At 41.8% G+C, this 17765-nt stretch overlaps 1 long non-coding RNA gene across 1 annotated transcript; it reads right to left on the bottom strand.

The window, feature by feature from the left end:
- Positions 1-3302: 3302 nt before the first annotated feature.
- On the bottom strand, positions 3303-15445 carry LOC123599700. The gene is made up of 3 exons (XR_006713272.1): positions 15152-15445; positions 14593-14597; positions 3303-3399 (listed from the first exon to the last, which is right to left on the bottom strand). It is a non-coding gene; the product is annotated as an uncharacterized LOC123599700 (long non-coding RNA).
- Positions 15446-17765: the final 2320 nt, after the last annotated feature.

The raw sequence follows: 17765 nt of genomic DNA, 5'->3' as shown, positions 1-17765 counted from the left end.
CGCTTAACCGACTGAGACACCCAGGTGCCCCTGAATATGTTTATATTCATACACTTTCATACAACAGTGACCCAAAGACCAACGGCCTCAGAGGAAATTCACATCGGTGTTCATTGCTGTAGGCTGGCGTTTTCCTATGCTGGATGTCTATCACTGGCAGGAGAAACGGCCAGCTTAATCACCTTGGTTCAGTTTTGAAGGATGGACTAAGAAATGACTTAAAATAACTAAAAAAACCCCACAAAAATAATAATGAAACACAAAGAACTGGGAGGTCCCACAACTCATTCTGTGTTTTCAGTCCACCATTCCTTTGCTGCCACCACATAACAGAGTCTTGTCACTTTGAGACCCAGAGCAGAGCTGCGACAGAAGCCACCACGGGCTGGGATGAACTCAGTCCCCCCGGCAGAGGCGAACTGGTGTTGAGATCTCAATCTCCGAAGGATGAATGCTTGAGGAGAGAAGGCTGAGATCATGACCTGAGCAGAAATCAAGAGTCAGACGCTCAACCCACTGAGCTACCCAGATGCCCAGACCCCTTGAGTGTCATTTTAAGCGAGCTCCCCAAGGGTGTCTTGTGGATATGGAAGTTTGAGAAGTGTTGGTCTACAGGGTAATGTCGAATGTCTGCCTCCCTTGCGTGCTGTTTAAGGCCCTGGGAGAGCTAGGCCCTACCGGCCTTCCCGGCTTCATCTTTGGTCCTTCCTCCTCCCCAACCCAGCCACAGCTAAGTGTCTATAACTCCTGAATGCACTCTGTGCTCTCTAATGTTTACTATATATTTTGTCAAGCAGACTGTGAGCTCTTGGTGTCAGCAGCTCAGATTCACTGTCTTTGAATCCCTAAGTGGCAATGCAGCACACGGTAGGTATGAAAGTCATGCTTATTAGATACATCAATCAGAGAATCTTGTGGGCCGTTTCTTCCACAAACCTATTTCCTCTAAAAGCAATAGTGTGTATGATATGTACAAATCATTTAAAAATAATTCTGTGTGTATTCCTCTGATTTGTAGCCAGTTTATCATAAGGTGCAAAATAACATGTCAACTCATTTCTTACCCCTCAAGCTGGATGTAAAATTATGGTCTATCTTTGCAAGATGTAATACATTTTGACTGTAATTAAATTATTGCAGAGAGAAATCACATGTAAATAAATTATAGGAGAAAAACATCTTTGGACATGACTGCTCTCTAAATCACTGTTCAGGGCTTATTTTTTAAAAATGTAAGCCTAAATATTGATCACTGTTTCTCCTTTCTTCAAGGTACTAAGACATCCTTATTCTAGCTGATCTGTATCCATTTTACAAGTCACATTCTCAAAAAAAAAAAAAAAATCATGTACTCATAGTATGTCCTTTTTCTTCCTCAATAATTATAAACTTACCTCCACACACATACTCAGCTGACCTTCTCCACACAGTAGTTTTTAAATTTTCATATGGGGGTGCCTGAGTGGCTCAGTCGGTTAAGCATCTGATTTCAGCTCAGGTCATGATCTTGTGGTTCATGGGTTCAAGCTCCATGTCGAGTTCTGTCCTGACAGCTCAGAGCCTAGAGCCTGCTTCGAATTCTGTGTCTCCTTGTCTCTCTGTGTTCATCCCTCACTCTCTCTCTCTCTCTCTCTCTCAAAGATAAACAGACATTAAAAAATAAATAAATCTTGCCCTGCATACGAGGGACATTCCTCTGTTGTTCGGAAGATCCATAAAAGGAAGATGTTACAAAAGACCAAATTCTCCCTAATGGGTGGACAATTATTGGTGTAATTTACCAAAGAATTATAGCCTGTGAGACCACAGTGTGTGCTGAAGAAAGCCAAGCAGATAGAGTTTCTTTCCTTTTCTGAGTTTGGGAAAGTGGGTAGGAAGGGAAGGATGTTACCTCTCTCAGGAGATGATGTGGGCATCCATCTTTGAGAGGGAGAATGTCAGGACACAGAAGGGGACATGGTGGTAACAGTGAAGACTCCAGGCAGAGAGAAGACCCAACAGGTGGCTGCCCCCCAACCCTCAGAAAACATGGAAGTGGAGGAAATAATTTCAAAATATATAGAATAAAACTTAGCACAGATGACTGATTTAGAACCCCCGGTTTAGGAAATTGCTCCTGTAATGCAGAGACTTACTATTAAAAAGGAAAAAAATCTCTCATGTTTGCAAGATGGGCTTGAACAGAGCTTTGACCTGAGGCCCAGAGGCCCAGCGAGCAAACATGGCTCCTTCCGGGAGGCAGGGGACCCAGGGAGTGTCGCCCAGATCCCGTTCACAGCCTGAAGGAGACGTGGCTGTGTGTTAACTATCACAGGGTCTGAGAAAACAGTGTTCATCTCCCTTGTCCCGACTAGCCAATCAGTGACTAAAAAGCACGAACAGAAAATCCAAGCCTGCCCCTCTCTCCCAGAGTGCCACCATATTTTACAGTCCAGAAACTTCTGTGAAAATCTCCCTTCTTTCAGACCTCAGAGACACAGGAGTAGGCCAAGTTACGTGTGCTGTGATTTTGCTCTTCCTGTATACTAAAGCCCTTTCCCGTTCTCACAAGAACCAGGCCACTGAACGTAAGGTTTATGCCCCATCAGAACATGCCCTCCTGTCACCAAAGAGAAACTCTGTAAGAGATCAGATGCGGGAGAGTCCCTCCTCTCAATAAACCCATAAACAAACCACCAATAAACCCATTTTTCTCTAACGGGGATTCACCTGCCCTCTGGCTGAAGTGTTTCCCTGGGCCTTCCTGTCTGATACCATGGTTTCTCCCCCACTGTCCCACATGGCCCTTGAGCAGGGAACTGAATCTGAACTCGGTTTCCGATTTCCGGTGCTTCCAATGCAGGGTAAGTGCTGGTTATCCTTTGTTGAACAGAATAGAAATGAGTTCATCCAAGCCAGTTTCCCTGCACAGCCTTTGGCCCCTGGTACTGGGAAAGGTAAACAAACAGGGCTCCGCACCCAGCAGTGCCCTCATACTGGTAACTTTTGGCACGCCCTGCCCTAGGTCAGATCTCATTACCGGATAACACGGGAATCATAAAAGGTACCACCTGCTTATACAGGAGCAATAAACCCGGTGTGCCCTTGTCTGTAGAGTGCCGGGAGCTCTTGACAGCTGAGTCAGTGTTGGGCTCAGGGATTTTATGATAAGAGGACAGCACATTAGCCAGTAAAATCCCAGATAGGACCAAACTTTACACTTGCCCACATTTGTTTTGTTTTCTCAATAAACTTTTTATTTTAGAAGTTTTAGACTTATAGAAAAATTGCAAAGATAGTATTGAGTTCCCAGTCTCCATCCAGTTTCCCCTATTGTTTTTAAAGATTTTTATTTTTTAAGTAATCTCTACACCAACGTGGGGCTTGAACTTACAACCTCCGAGATCAAGAGGCACAGGCCTGTGACTGAGCGAGCCGGGCACCCCGGTTTTTCCTATTATTAACATGTGACATTTGTTGTGGTACCTTTGTTGTGGTACATGCTTGTTTATTTATTTTTTGAGAGAGAGAGAGAGCAAGCCAGGGAGGGGCAGAGAGACGGGGAGGAGAAATCCCAGTGGGATCTGCGCTTTCAGCGCAGGGCCTCATTCGGGGCTCAAACTCACGAACTGTGAAATCACGACCTGAGCTGAAACCAAGAGTCTAATGCTTAACTGACTGAGCTACCCAGGAGCCCCTTAATTAGCCAATATTAATGCATTATTATTAACTATATTTGATTTCCTTAAGTTTTACCTGGCGTCCTTTTTTCTGTTCCAGGATCCCACCCAGGATATCATATTATGCTTCGTCGTCATGGCTCCTTTTGTCTGTGATAATTTCTCAGACTTTCCTTGTTCTTTTTTTAAAATTTATTTATTTATTTTATTTTATTTTTTAACGTTTATTTTTGAGAGACAGAGCATGAACAGGGGAGGGGCAGAGAGAGAGGGAGACACAGAATCTGAAACAGGCTCCAGGCTCTGAGCTGTCAGCACAGAGCCCGACGCGGGGCTCAAACTCATGGACCGTGAGATCGTGACCTGAGCCGAAGTCGGACGCTTAACAGACCAAGCCACCCAGGAGCCCCAGACTTTCCTTGTTCTTGAAGACTTTGACAGTTTAGAGGATCACTGATTAGGTATCTTGTAGAATGTCCCTCAACTGGCATGTGTCTAATGTTTTTCTCCATATTACATGGATTATGGGTTTGGGGGAGAAAGGTCACAGAAATAAAGTACAGGCATTTTTATACCATTTTCCTTCTTATTTTATTAAAAAAAAATTTTTAATAGCTATTTTCGAGAGAGGCAGAGTGTGAGTAGGGGAGGGGCAGAGAGACACAGAATCCCAAGCAGGCTCCAGACTCTGAGCTGTCAGCACAGAGCCCAACACGGGGCTCGAACTCATGGACTGTGAGATCATGACCTGAGCTAAAGTCGGATGCTTAACTGACTGAGCCACCCAGGTGCCCCTGCCCTTTTCCTTTTTAAAAATCCCCCACCCCGCCCCTGCCATCTTTTCTCCCACCTGCCCTGCCCCCCACACAAAAAAAGCTATTATTAGATGGATAGTGCCTGTCAGGAGCAAGGAAATGAGGCTTTATCCCAGCGTGTATTAGAGGAAGTCCTTATCCTGTTGGATATCACCAGCAGGAATGGCTCCTTAGCAACAAAGTTTGGGGAGAAGTGTGGTCGCAGAGCCACAGACCCGAGGCCCTCGTGGGCTTTTGACAGTGAGCTTAGCTGAAGGACCAAAAAGGCAACACCCCTCTGGCGTGGAAAACAGACCTGGTGCTTGACCTGCCTGGCAGAGGACACTGCCTCAGGGATTTTATAAGCCTCTGTGAGCAATGAAAGACCGGAATGCAGAACCAGTGATACGAATATGGCTACAGTTGGAGGCGCCTTGTCCAAGAAACATGCCCACTTTCTGGGGAGTGCCGGAGGCTCGAAGTGGAGGCTTTATGACTCTGACAGATCCCCAGTGGTGACTAAGAGCCTGGGCTCTCTCCTGGCTCTGCTGCTGTCTCTCTCAGTGCCTTTGAGCCAAGTCATTCCACTGTGAGTGACTCAAGATAGTCATCTTGAGTCTCTGAAAGGTGGGTCTAATAGTACACCCCCCCCCCCCCCCCCGCCTTATAGAATCTCTTGGAGACCAAATGGGACAGTGTAATTGATGTGATATGGAGGCTGGGAGCAAATGGTCAAGGAATGAGTTCTTGAGACGTTTTCAGTGCAAAAAGGGGTTTTTGTTAAAGCCCGGGGATAGGACTTATGGGTAGAAAGAGCTGCACTGGGTCCCCTGGGGGGCTCAGTCAGTTAAGTGTCCGACTCTTGGTTTTAGCTCAGGTCGTGATCTCAAGGTTCTTGAAATCAAGCCCTGTGTCTGGTTCTGTGCTGAGAGTCAGGAGCCTACGTGGGATTCTCTCTCTCCCTCTCTCTCTCTCTGGCGATTGCTGAACTAAGGCTGCTTTTTTCCTCCTAGCAAAGCATTAACAGTAAGGCAGTTGGAAACTCCTCGAGGAATGTCACTCTGCCTGTCTCCAGGACTTGTCCCTGGGCTGCAAGTTGTGAAAGAAATTTCATTTTAGCTACATTTCTTCCGTCAGTAATTCCTTACAACAGTGCCTGACCCATAGTGAGTGCTCAAAACATACTATGATCATTCTTATTCAATTAAGATTGGCGTGGAAATAATCTGACAACCATCCTAAAGTCAAAACCCAGAAGGCTTCTGAATGAACGAGCTGGAAAAAAAATTCTTTTTTCAGATTTCTGGATAAAAATTCAGGACGTTACTTTCTTAAAAAAAAAAAAAAAAAAAAAGCTCTTATTCCAACCCATCTCCCTGCCCTTGCTGGCAGGTGGAGAAGGCAGAGGGTTAGGGTTTCTCCAGAGCATGGCTAAGTTCTACTTCCTCATGTCCTTTCCCACTTGATTTAAACTTGGAATTATGTTCAGACAGCAGTTCACCAGGGCTGTGTCTGCCGCGCCGTCTAGGGCCGTGAAATGGAACCAAGCCAGCTGGCCCTCATCAGAACAGTGAACTTGGATATCAGTCACTGAGCCGGCAAGCTGATGACCAGCCAGTACAAACAAGCTGCAGCCTTCTTTTTGTCTCAGAGCCCTGGGAAGGACTAGAGGAACTCAGGTATCCCAAAGCGCTTCGTGTAATCTATAAAGAGCGTTTTAGTTATTCATTCACTTATTTGTTTGCTTGTTTGTTTGCTTATCCATTCATGTATTTATTTATGGTATATAATTTTCTAGTTTTTTTTTAACTCCAATGTACTTGACATTATTAGTTAGTTAACATGATTAATTCACAGTGTTCTACAATTTCAGGCGTATGATGCAGTGTGATTCAACAATTCTATATGTTACTCAGAGCTCATGGCGAGAGAAGCGTGCTCATAATCTCCTTCACCAATTTCACCCACCGCACCCCCGCTCCCCCCGCCGCCCCATCCACCTCCCTTTCTGGCAACCACCAGTTTGTTCTCTACATTTACGGGTCTGCTTTTTGTCTCTTTTTTGCTTTGTTCGTTTGTTTTGTTTCTTAAATCCCACATGTGAGTGAAGTCATATGGTGTCTTTCTCTGACTTACTTCACTTAGCATTATACGCCCTAGATCCATCCATGTTGCGGCAGACGGCAAGATTTCATTCTGTTTATGGATGAGCCATATTCCATTGTAGGTATAAACCACATCTTGATCCATTCTTCTGTTGATGGACTCTTGAGTTGCTTCCATATTTTGGTTATTGTAAATAGTGCCACAATCCACATAGGGCTGCATATATCCTTTAGAATTGGTGTTTTCATATTCTTTGGGTAGATACCCAGTAGTGGAATTACTGGATCATGTGATAATTCTACTGTCAACTTTTTGAGGAACCTCCACACTGGTTTTCAGAGCGGCCGCACCAGTTTACATTCCCACCGACAGCACAGGAGGGTTCCCCTTTCTCTGCATCCCTGCCGACACTTGTTTCATGTCTTTTTTGTTTTAGCCACGCTGACAGGTGTGAGGTCGTATCTCACTGTGGTTTTGATTTGTATTTCCCTGATGATGAGTGATGTTGAGTTCTTTTCATGAGTCTGTTGGGCATCTGGGTGTCTTCTTTGGAGAAATGTCTGTTCACGTCTTCTGCCCACTTTTTAATTGGATTTTTTTGTGGGTTGTTTTTTGTTTGTTTGTTTGTTTTTTGGTGTTGAGTTGTATAAGTGCTTTGGATATCATTTGCAAATATCTTCTCCCATTCAGTAGGTTGTCTTTGTTTTGTTGATTTTTTTTTTCTGTGCCAAAGCCTTTTATTTTGATGTACTTGCAATAGTTTACCTATGGTTTTTAATTAATTAATTAGTTAACTTATTATTTATTTATTTGAGAGAGGGAGTGAGAGCAGGGAAGGGACAGAGAAAGAGGGAGAGAGAGACAGAGAGAGAGAGAGAGGGAGAGAGAATCCCAAGCAGGCTCCATGATGCCAGCACAGAGCCCGATGCAGGGCTCAAACTCACAAACGGTGAGATCATGACCTGAGAGGAAATCAAGAGTCGGACACTTGAACCAACTAAGCCATCCAGGTGCCCCAAAAGATTTTATTTTTAAGTAATCCCTACACCCAGCATGGGGCTCGAAACTGCAACCCTGAGATCAAGAGCCACACACTCCACTGACTGAGCCAGTGAGGGCCCCAGAAGTAGTTTTTAGGTAAAACAATTTCCTTCCATATTTTTATTCTCAAATTGTAATTTGAAGGCTTTTGTTTGTTTCCAAGACATTACTCTCAGAGTTCCCTTCCTAACAGTAAATGTCCAATACCAAAGCTTTCATTTGCCTTTTAATGAAAGAAAGGAAAAGAATATTTGAATTAGCTGTTTAGAGAATTTCATAACTGGGTTATATATTATACTTGATAATGGCCCAAACCTTTCATCTGACCTCAGTTTCTCCAGTTGTAAAGTAGATATATTCATTCGTTCCTTCAATAAATACTTCAGTGGGCTTAATAGGTGTTGGATGCTCTATATGTGATAGTCATTTTCATCTAGTTGTTAACAAAATAATGGGCTCATGTGTAACTGATTATTTAAAGTGTGTTACTCAATGAATACTTTTACCGTTAAATAAAAAGTATGCCTTTTCATACAGATAAACCAAATTTCTACATTGCAAAAAGAAACTTAAAACTCTTCTTTGGAATTATGAAGTGCAAATATTTCGACGAAGTACACATTACACATAACAAAACACATTAGGCATTTTTGTATGTAAGGATGCTGAAAGATAAATATTAATAATTTTCCCTTTTAAGCGTGAACAACACGCAGTGAAGTGCCTCTGTGAAATACAATGCTTTCCCCCTAGCAAGCTGATGTAACTCTAAAATGCATGTATTTGCAGAAAATAATTCTTCTTATTTGTGTTAATGTGGCCATCCATATTGCTTTTCTAAGGAAATATTTATAAATATTACTACTGTGTTCCAGAAACGTTAGGAAGCAAATCAGAGGAGAAGACTCCTCTGCAATGGAAGATTTATAAAAATGTTCCCCCTGATAGAATTCAAAATTGTGCATGTCACAGTGAATTAAGAGACATGAATTCCGAGGCAGAGCCTATGGCTATGGCTGGGGTGTGTGGTTTGTCTTCAGTTCCTTACTAACTCTCACTATCTCCCAACACTAGACAAGCCATTCAAACCATTAAATTCTTCACCTTCTGTTGGCCAACACGCAGCCCACGGCCAGGAACCTCAGAGCACCCAGAAGCTTTGGTACACCAGCGAGAGACCGTCTGATACATGTGTGAGCCCTGGGGGAAGGCACCACAAAAGAGGCTTGAGGCCTTGAAATGGAGTATAATTACTTCAAATTACAATAAACACAGACCCCCTCCACTCAACTGTGGATCCAGATAAGAAGCAGATGAAGTACATTAGAGTCAATGAGAAAGGAGGCAGCTAGAATAGCAAGACTCTGGAGGAGAATGTTCTGTAGAAAGTGAACAAATGTGGCAGATACAAAAAGGCAGAAAATAATTTAATAAATACAGTTCTCAACATGCTTTCCGTATTGTGCCCTCAGTCTTATTCATAAAAAGTGATCTATTATTTTAAATATATAGCATAGCTCCTCTCCTTGCCTTGGCTTGTAGTCTGGGACAGGTGAAAATGCCTACCTCCTGGCCAAGAGATTGTCCTTCCTGCTTTTCAAAGTCAATGTTATTTTTATAGTAGAATGCTTATAGAATCCCTTTCTTGGCATTTGTTTCTACCCTGCAAATTTCTTCCTGGGTGTTTCCCTCCCCTATAAGAGAACAACGAGCTCAAGCCTTAGCAAGTACTTTCATCAATAAATAAATCAGTATCCTATATTGGTGTTATTAATATTCTTAACTTCAAATTAATGGAGATATGAACTTTGTTGAGGAACCCCAGCACAAGGAGATTTTTAAGATATGCCTTGGTGGCAAAATAGAACACGAGACACAGTTTATCATTTTTGCCAGAGCCAACCAGCTCCTTGTTTAGATAATTAGCAGCCAATCCTATACTAATGGATTCCTCTTAATATACCCCATCTCGGAGCGCCTGGGTGGCGCAGTCGGTTAAGCGTCCGACTTCAGCCAGGTCACGATCTCGCGGTCCGTGAGTTCGAGCCCCGCATCAGGCTCTGGGCTGATGGCTCAGAGCCTGGAGCCTGTTTCCGATTCTGTGTCTCCCTCTCTCTCTGCCCCTCCCCTGTTCATGCTCTGTCCCTCTCTGTCCCAAAAACAAATAAGCGTTGAAAAAAAAAAAATTAAAAAAAAAAAATACCCCATCTCCTCATTCACCGCCACCAAAAAACAATACTAGATCTGAATCTGAGATCCTGTAAATTGTCCCCCCATCTTCCTCCCCCTATCTCCCTTCTTCCAACACTCACAAAACAAACTTCTAAAATAAATAAGGTGGGGCGCCTGGGTGGCTCAGTCGGTTGAGCGTCCGACTTCGGCTCAGGTCATGATCTCACGGTCCGTGAGTTCGAGCCCCGCGTCGGGCTCTGTGCTGACAGCTCAGAGCCTGGAGCCTGCTTCCGATTCTGTGTCTCCCTCTCTCTCTGACCCTCCCCCGTTCATGCTCTGTCTCTCTCTGTCTCAAAAATAAATAAACATTAAAAAAAATAGAATAAAATAAATAAGGAATAGAAGACGTCTCTTGGAGCCACTCCATTTAGCTTACTACCAGTACTAGTAAATGACTTCCTTTATCTCTGGCTTGTGACATCTCAAAGGCAGCAATGCGTTTGAGATCCTTCAGGATGCTTAGTGATGAGGCAGATGGATGGAAACAAAGCGGACCTTTGCCCCCGGAAGAGGACTGAGGTGCCAGGAGCATTTCTTCAGTCTCACAAAGAGTAAACTTTCGTGGCAGTAACACCACATGATGAGAGAAGCAGATCAAAGAACTAAAAATGGAGGATGTGCTTAAATTATTTATGATGATGCCGCAGCTGTATTGATCAGAGGCAGTTTTCTCTCTTAACCTTACCTTCCCTCTACCTACAGAAGCTGCCACCTGCACCCCTTACCCGCCCCCCCTCCCCACCTGCCCCCCTCTTCCCCATTACCGAAGGAATTATGCCATTATGTGCCTAGCGTGGTGGTGAGGGGTGGGTTACTGGTCAGGACCTTGGTTAAGAGAAGGCTGGTCATCCAATATGGTTCCGCCATATCTAATGACAAACAAACCCATGATCTGTTTGCATATCTCATTTCCTAGGAAAGAAATGGTATATTGTTTCACAGTGTACCCTGCAGGAAAAAAAGGTTCTGCCCTCTCTGTCAGGATCGCATTACCTCAGTATCCAAAAGCCTAATACAAAATTGAAGCTGTTGAAAGACATTATGGTATTAAGAGGACATTTATATTTTAAGAACCGTGTTTATCTTGTTCGATGCTGAATCTGCATGGCCACAACACCTCCAGGCACACAGTAGGTGGTCAGTCATAGTTAGTGAGTGGATGTTGTTGGTATATTGGGATTTGGGCAATGAAGGCTGTGTGTGCAGCAGCATGTCTTAAGGAGTCACTGGCTCCCCAGCTAGCCTGGGTTGAACATTCTAGGCTTCCTCTTGGGCAAGGTCTTATTTACTGTCATCCCACATTGAGGCTGAATTGAGGATATGTGCACACAGTTCCAAGCTTTGTCATTTGGACAACTCTAAGGCAAGGCTCAATGCTTTGTCCTTAAACGATCCCAAGGCAATTTGCCTCCCCTCTTTGGGCCAAAGATGAGGTGTGGTAAACTTCTGGAAAAAAAGAAAGAAAGAAAGAAAGAAAGAAAGAAAGAAAGAAAGAAAGAAAATAGTAGAAGATATAATCTAAGAATTTGTCCCAAGTGGGTATTAAAAGCCATGTAAGAAAGGCAGATTGTGACATATCTCCATTACAGGTAACTTTGGTCAAGGTACTTACTACCTTTCTTCCTGACAGTCAAGATTTTATGGAATTAAATCAAAAAGCACATTATTAAAAGAGAAGAAAATGTTAAGTAGGTGTGCCTAGTTTTATGGTGATATTTAAATCAACCAGAGAGTACTAGAAATAATCAGGTTCCAACAAGAACCTACAAATGGCGTCAATCTTAGATTTGGGAGAAGATGGAAAGTACAGCCTATTCAAAGGCTGCTGTCCCTCCCATCCCAAATCCTGGAAATGGCAGATTTTTTTTTTTAAATTCATTATAGTACTAGAAAACAGAAACAGGTGCACTGGGTAGGCCAGAAATTATTAGAAGGAATCCCTAAAATATGCAAAACAGATGCAATCTTATTAACAGAAAAAAATCCACTTCCTGAAAATGAGATGACTTCAAATGCGCTACTGGCTCAGAAAGGTCAGAGACAGGGAATAGGCAGAGCCCTAGGCCACCAGAGAGCGATCAGATGGGACAGATGGGAACATTAGAGCAAAATGCTGAAGAACACGTTAACATATCAGATTCAGTAATGTGTTAATAGGATTATATATGATAACCAAGTAGAATCTACACCAGGAGAGGTTCAATATTGAAAAACTATACTAATGCAATGAACTCTACTGCTAGATTAAAAATGGAAACCCTTTAATCATGTAAGTAGATGTCTCAGAAAACGTTTGATAAAATTCAACATACAGAAGACTTTTTTTGGCATAGTAGGAAAAGAAAAAACCCTCCTAACCAAATATAGCATATTAAACCAAAGTCCTTAAGCCAACAAATCTTCAGCTACAGAAGACTGTCTCCATTAAAGTCAGAAATAAGACAAGAATGGCTGTTATCACTTGTGTTACCCTCATCACGACATCATCACCTACTGTACCCATCTCCCCACCCACCTGCCCTCTGGTAACCATCAGTTTGTTCTTTATGACTAAGAATTTGTTTCTTGGGGCTCCCGGATGGCTCAGTTGGTTAGGCGTCTGACTTTGGCTCAGGTCATGATCTTGTCGTTCGTGGGTTCGGGCCCCACATCAGGCTCTGTGCTGACAGCTCAGAGCCTGGAACCAGCTTCGGATTCTATGTCTCACTCTCTCTCTCTGCTCCTCCCCCACTTGCATGCATTCTTTCTCTCTCAAAAATAAATAAACATTAGAAAAAAACTTCTTAAAAAAAAAAAGTTTGTTTCTTGGTTTGTCTCTCTTTCATTCTCTCTTTCCCCATCCCCCGCTTTGCTCCTGTATTTTGTTTATTAAATTCCACGTATGAGTGAAATCATATGGAATCTGTCTTTCTCTGACTTAGTTCATTTCGCTCCATCCATGTCGTCGCAAGTGACAAGATTTTGTTCTTTTATATGGCTGAATTATATTCCATTGTATAAATACATACCACATCTTCTTTATCCATTCATCAATTGATGGGCACTTGGGCTGCTTCCATTATTTTATATTTTATATATATAAAATTTGTATGCTATACAGAATCTGGAGATTGGGTATAGCATAAATTATCCAAACACTCCTTCATGAGGGAAAAGTAAATTTCTTCCAGTGATTTACCATTATAGACAATGTTGCAGTGAACATATTTATACATGCCTCCTAGCTAGATGCTTCTCCGAAGAGATACTGAAAAGTGGAATTTCTGGTTCATTTAACACTGTGATCTCTGTTGCCAAATTGCCCTCCAAAATGGCTGTTTCAATACCCAATGCCGAAAGTTCTTAAAGGTACATCTTTCCCTACACTCGTACAAAAATTTGTATTTTCGGGGCGCCTGGGTGGCGCAGTCGGTTAAGCGTCCGACTTCAGCCAGGTCACGATCTCGCGGTCCGTGAGTTCGAGCCCCGCGTCAGGCTCTGGGCTGATGGCTCAGAGTCTGGAGCCTGTTTCCGATTCTGTGTCTCCCTCTCTCTCTCTGCCCCTCCCCTGTTCATGCTCTGTCTCTCTCTGTCCCAAAAATAAATAAACGTTGGAAAAAAAAATTAAAAAAAAATTTGTATTTTCAATTCCTTTTAATTTCTGATAATCTAATGAATGAATGGTGACGTGTCATTGTTTTTATTTCTGTTTCCCTGATGGCTTTTGTGGCTCTGCATCTTTTTATGTTTACCAGTCATTTGTTTTCCCTCATTTACAGATAATCTGTCCATATCCCTTACCCATTTTTCTTCTGGGCTACTCGTTTTTTGCTTATTGATTTATGGGACATTATTTAAGTATTCTTAAATGTGCCCTTTTATCTGTTGTCTATATTGCAAATATTTTCTTCCAGTCTGTCTCATGTCTTTTATCTTTGGTATCTTTTGTTGTACAGACTTTTCTCATCAGTATTTGATCGGTCTGTCCTTTCACTCCTGATTCTAAATGTCACCTGTATGATTTAGTAAATAAGTATAAATCATGTACAATCTGATCATGGGTTTTTAATCTAGACAGTGCAGATCTGGATGTGGGGCTCGAACTCAGGAGCCATGAGATCATGACCTGAGCCCAAGTCCTCAAATGCTTAACCGACTGAGCCACCCAGGCGCCCCATGCATTTCTCTTTTGAATTAACTTTAGAATTAATGTGACAGTTCCTGGACAATGACTGAGATTTTTATTGTGATTGGTTTGGATTTACAGATTAATTCAAAGATTGAAGGAGTTCATGGCTAATAGGTTGTCTTACAAGGTACCCTACAGGGAGTCTTCAGGATGAAAGGAGATGCTTACAAATAACAAGAAATGTCGAACACCAGATATTATAAACATGTGAGTAAATCAGTTTTTCCTTTTCCTTTAATTTCTTTAAAGAACACATAGTCTTTTGTTAGATTGTGTAAAGTGATAATCATAACACTGTATTGCTGGGTTTATAACATGTATAGATGGGATATGTAATAGACAATAAAGGAAGGAGGATTGGAACTCCATTGTAAAGTTGCCATGTTTTACCAGAATTTAAGTCAGTATTAACCTATTATAGATTGTGACCAGTTAATATTTACATTATAATTCCTGCAATAACTCCTACGAAATAACAGTTTTGTTAAAAAACAATGGAAGAAGGGGGCAGGTATACTAAAAAATATTTAACACAAAAGAAGACAGAAAAAGAGAGGGGTGCCTGGGTGGCTCAGTCGGTTGAGCATCCAACTCTTGCTTTTGGCTCAGGTCATGATCTCACAGTTCATGAGCTCAAGCCCTGCATCAGGCTCTGCACTGACCAGTGTACAACCTGCTTGAAATTCCCTGTCTCTGTCTCTGTCTCTCTCTCAAAAATAAAATAAATAGAATAATAAAATAAATAAAAAGAAGAAGAAGGAGGAGGAGGAGCAGCAGTAGAACAAAGACATAAGAAACCAGCCTTACCTAACTGATTTGTGGAACACTCTACCAGCAGCAGAACACACGCTCTTTTGAAGCACACGTGGAATATTGCCTCACATAATGATAGTCTAGACTGGGGTCAATAAGCTACAGCCCAAGGGCCAGCCACCTAAATTTTTTAAACCATTAAAGAAAAAAATTTTTAATTCATTTTTGAGAGAGAGACAGAGACAGAGACAGAGTGTGAGTGGGAGAAGGGCAGAGAGAGAGGGAAACACAGAATCCGAAGCAGGCTCCAAGCTCCAAGCTGTTAGCACAGAGCCTGATGTGGGGCTCAAACCCATGAACCATGAGATCATGACCTGAGCCGAAGTCAGACGCTTAACTGACTGAGCCACCCAGGTGCCCCTTAAACCATTTTTAAGTGTGCAATTCAGCGGCATTAATTACATTCATGATGTGCACCCATCACCATTAACTACATCCAAAACCTTTTCATCCTCCCCGACATAAACTCTGTATCCATTAAAGAGTTAACTCCCCATTCCCTACCCCGCCTCCAGCCCCTCTCATCTACGTTCTATCCCTATGAATTGGCTTATTCTAGATATCTTATATATGTGAAATCATATAATATTTGACCTTCTATATCTGGCTTATTTCACTTAGCATGTTTTCAAGGTCCACTGTAGCATTGGACATATTGTAGCATATATCAGAAGTTCATTCCACTTTATCGCCAAGTAATAATCCATTATATGTATATACCACACTTTGTTTACCTTTCATCTATGGATCAACACTTGGCTTGTTTCTATCTATCTTTTTTTTTTTAAGTTTATTTATTTATTTTGAGAGAGAGAGAGAGAAAGTGTCAGCAGGGGAGGGGCAGAGAGAGAGGGAGAGAGAAAGAATAAAAAGCAGGCTCCATGCTGTCAGCGCAGAGCCTGACATGGGGCTCGAACTCATGAACAGTGAGGTCATGACCTGAACAGAAACCAAGAGTCTGATACTCAACTCACTGAGCCACCGGGTGACCCTCTATCTTTTGATTATTGTACAGAGTGTGGCAGTGAACATTTGTGAATAAGTATCTGTTTATGTCTCTGTTTTCAGTACTTCGGGGTCTATCACTAGAATTGGAATTGCTGGGTTCTTTGGTAATTTTTTGTTTAACTTTTGGCAGGATCATCAAACTGTTTCTCAAATGACTCCACCATTTTACATTTGCAGCAGCCATGGGTTCCAATTTCTCCATATTGTCACTGGCACTTATTTTCCAGTTTTGTTTGTTTGTTTGTTTTAATTATAGCTCTCCTAAGAGGTATATGAAGTGGAATCAATTGTGGTTTTGTATTTCTCTAATGACTGATGATGTTCAACATCTTATTTTTAAGTTTATTTATTTTGAGGGGGAGAGAGAATATGAGTGGGGGAGGGGGAGAGAGAGAATCCCAAGCAGGCTTCATGCTGTCAACTTGGAGCCCGACGTGAGGCTTGATCCCACAAACCCCAAGATCATGACCTGAGCCAAAATCAAGAGAAGACCCACGTAACCAACTGAGCCACCCAGGTGCCCCACTGATGAACATCTTTTCATGTGGTTATTCCACTGCCTATTTTTTTAAATAAATATTTATTGGAACATAACATTACCCACTTGTTTAATATTGTTGATGGTGGCTCGTATCCTGTAACTGCAGTATTCACAAAGACGGTATGGCTACAAGTATAAAATGTTTAATTATATCTCACCCGTTAAGAAAAAAATTGCTAACTCCCATGTTAGACCACAAAAAGGCTTCAATATATTCAAAAAGTCTTTTTAAGTTTATTTATTTATTTTGAGAGAGACAGAGACAGTGTGAGTGGGGGAAGGGCAGAGAGAGAGAGGGACAGAGAGAATCCTAAGCAGGCTCCCAGCTGCCAGCGCAGACCCTGATGTGGGGCTTGAATTCACAAAACCATGAGATCACGACCTGAGCTGAAACCAAGAGTTGGATGCTTAACCGACTGACCCACCCAGGCACCCCAAGCCTCAATATATTTTAAAAACAGAAATCAGTTAAAGAATGGTTTTTGTTCAAAACAGCATTAGATTGGAAGTCAGTATAGAAACATGAGAAATCTAAAATATTTAGGAGTTTGGAATTTGTGAAGAAACCACATGGGTAATTTAGAAAATATTTTTCACTGAAGGAAAACAAAAACACAACAAATGAAAATGTGTGAAATATAGGTAAATCAGTACTTGATGGTTAAAGACAGAATGCTTCTCTCCTGTGATTGGGAATAAGGCAAGGGTGTCCACTGTTGTCATGTTGACTTAATATTGTGCTGAAGGTGCTATTCAGAGTAATAAGGCGAGAAAAATAAATTAAAGGTATAAAGTTTGGAAAGGGAAAAGTAAAACTTGTTTAATTATACATAGTATGATAATGAATCTACAAATAAAACCTATTAGAATTAATAAATGAGTTTGGTAACATTGCAAGATACAAGTTCATTATGCAATTATTAGTTGTATTTCTATATGCAAGCAATGAGCAACCCAAAAATGAAATTAAGAAATCATGTACCAAAAGGAGTACAGTGCATCCAACACCCAAAGCTATTAAGCATAGCTAAGAGACGTTAAAGACAATCACAATAAATGGAGAGATATTCCAGTGTTTAAAACTGGATTGTGGGGGGTGCCTGGATGGCTCAGTCAGTTAAGCATCCGACTTTTGATTTTGGCTCAGGTCTTGATCTCATGGTTCATGGGATCAAGTGCTTCATCTCTCTCTCTCTCTCAAAATAAATGAATAAATAAATGTCAAAAAAAAAAAAAAACCAACCTGGATTATGGGATGCTTGCATAATTCTATAATTTAATTTAAAAAACTGTCCACTTACAGTGGACACTTACATTGGTGGATTTTACAGAATGTAAATCATACTTCAACAAAGCTGTTTAAAAAAAACAATTTCAGGGCACCCGGGTGGCTCAGTCAGTTA

The sequence above is a fragment of the Leopardus geoffroyi genome, chromosome A1 (genome assembly GCF_018350155.1).
Source record: "Leopardus geoffroyi isolate Oge1 chromosome A1, O.geoffroyi_Oge1_pat1.0, whole genome shotgun sequence".
In the NCBI taxonomy this organism is placed as follows: Eukaryota; Metazoa; Chordata; class Mammalia; order Carnivora; family Felidae; genus Leopardus; species Leopardus geoffroyi.
This window is presented reverse-complemented; position numbering and strand designations above follow the sequence as displayed.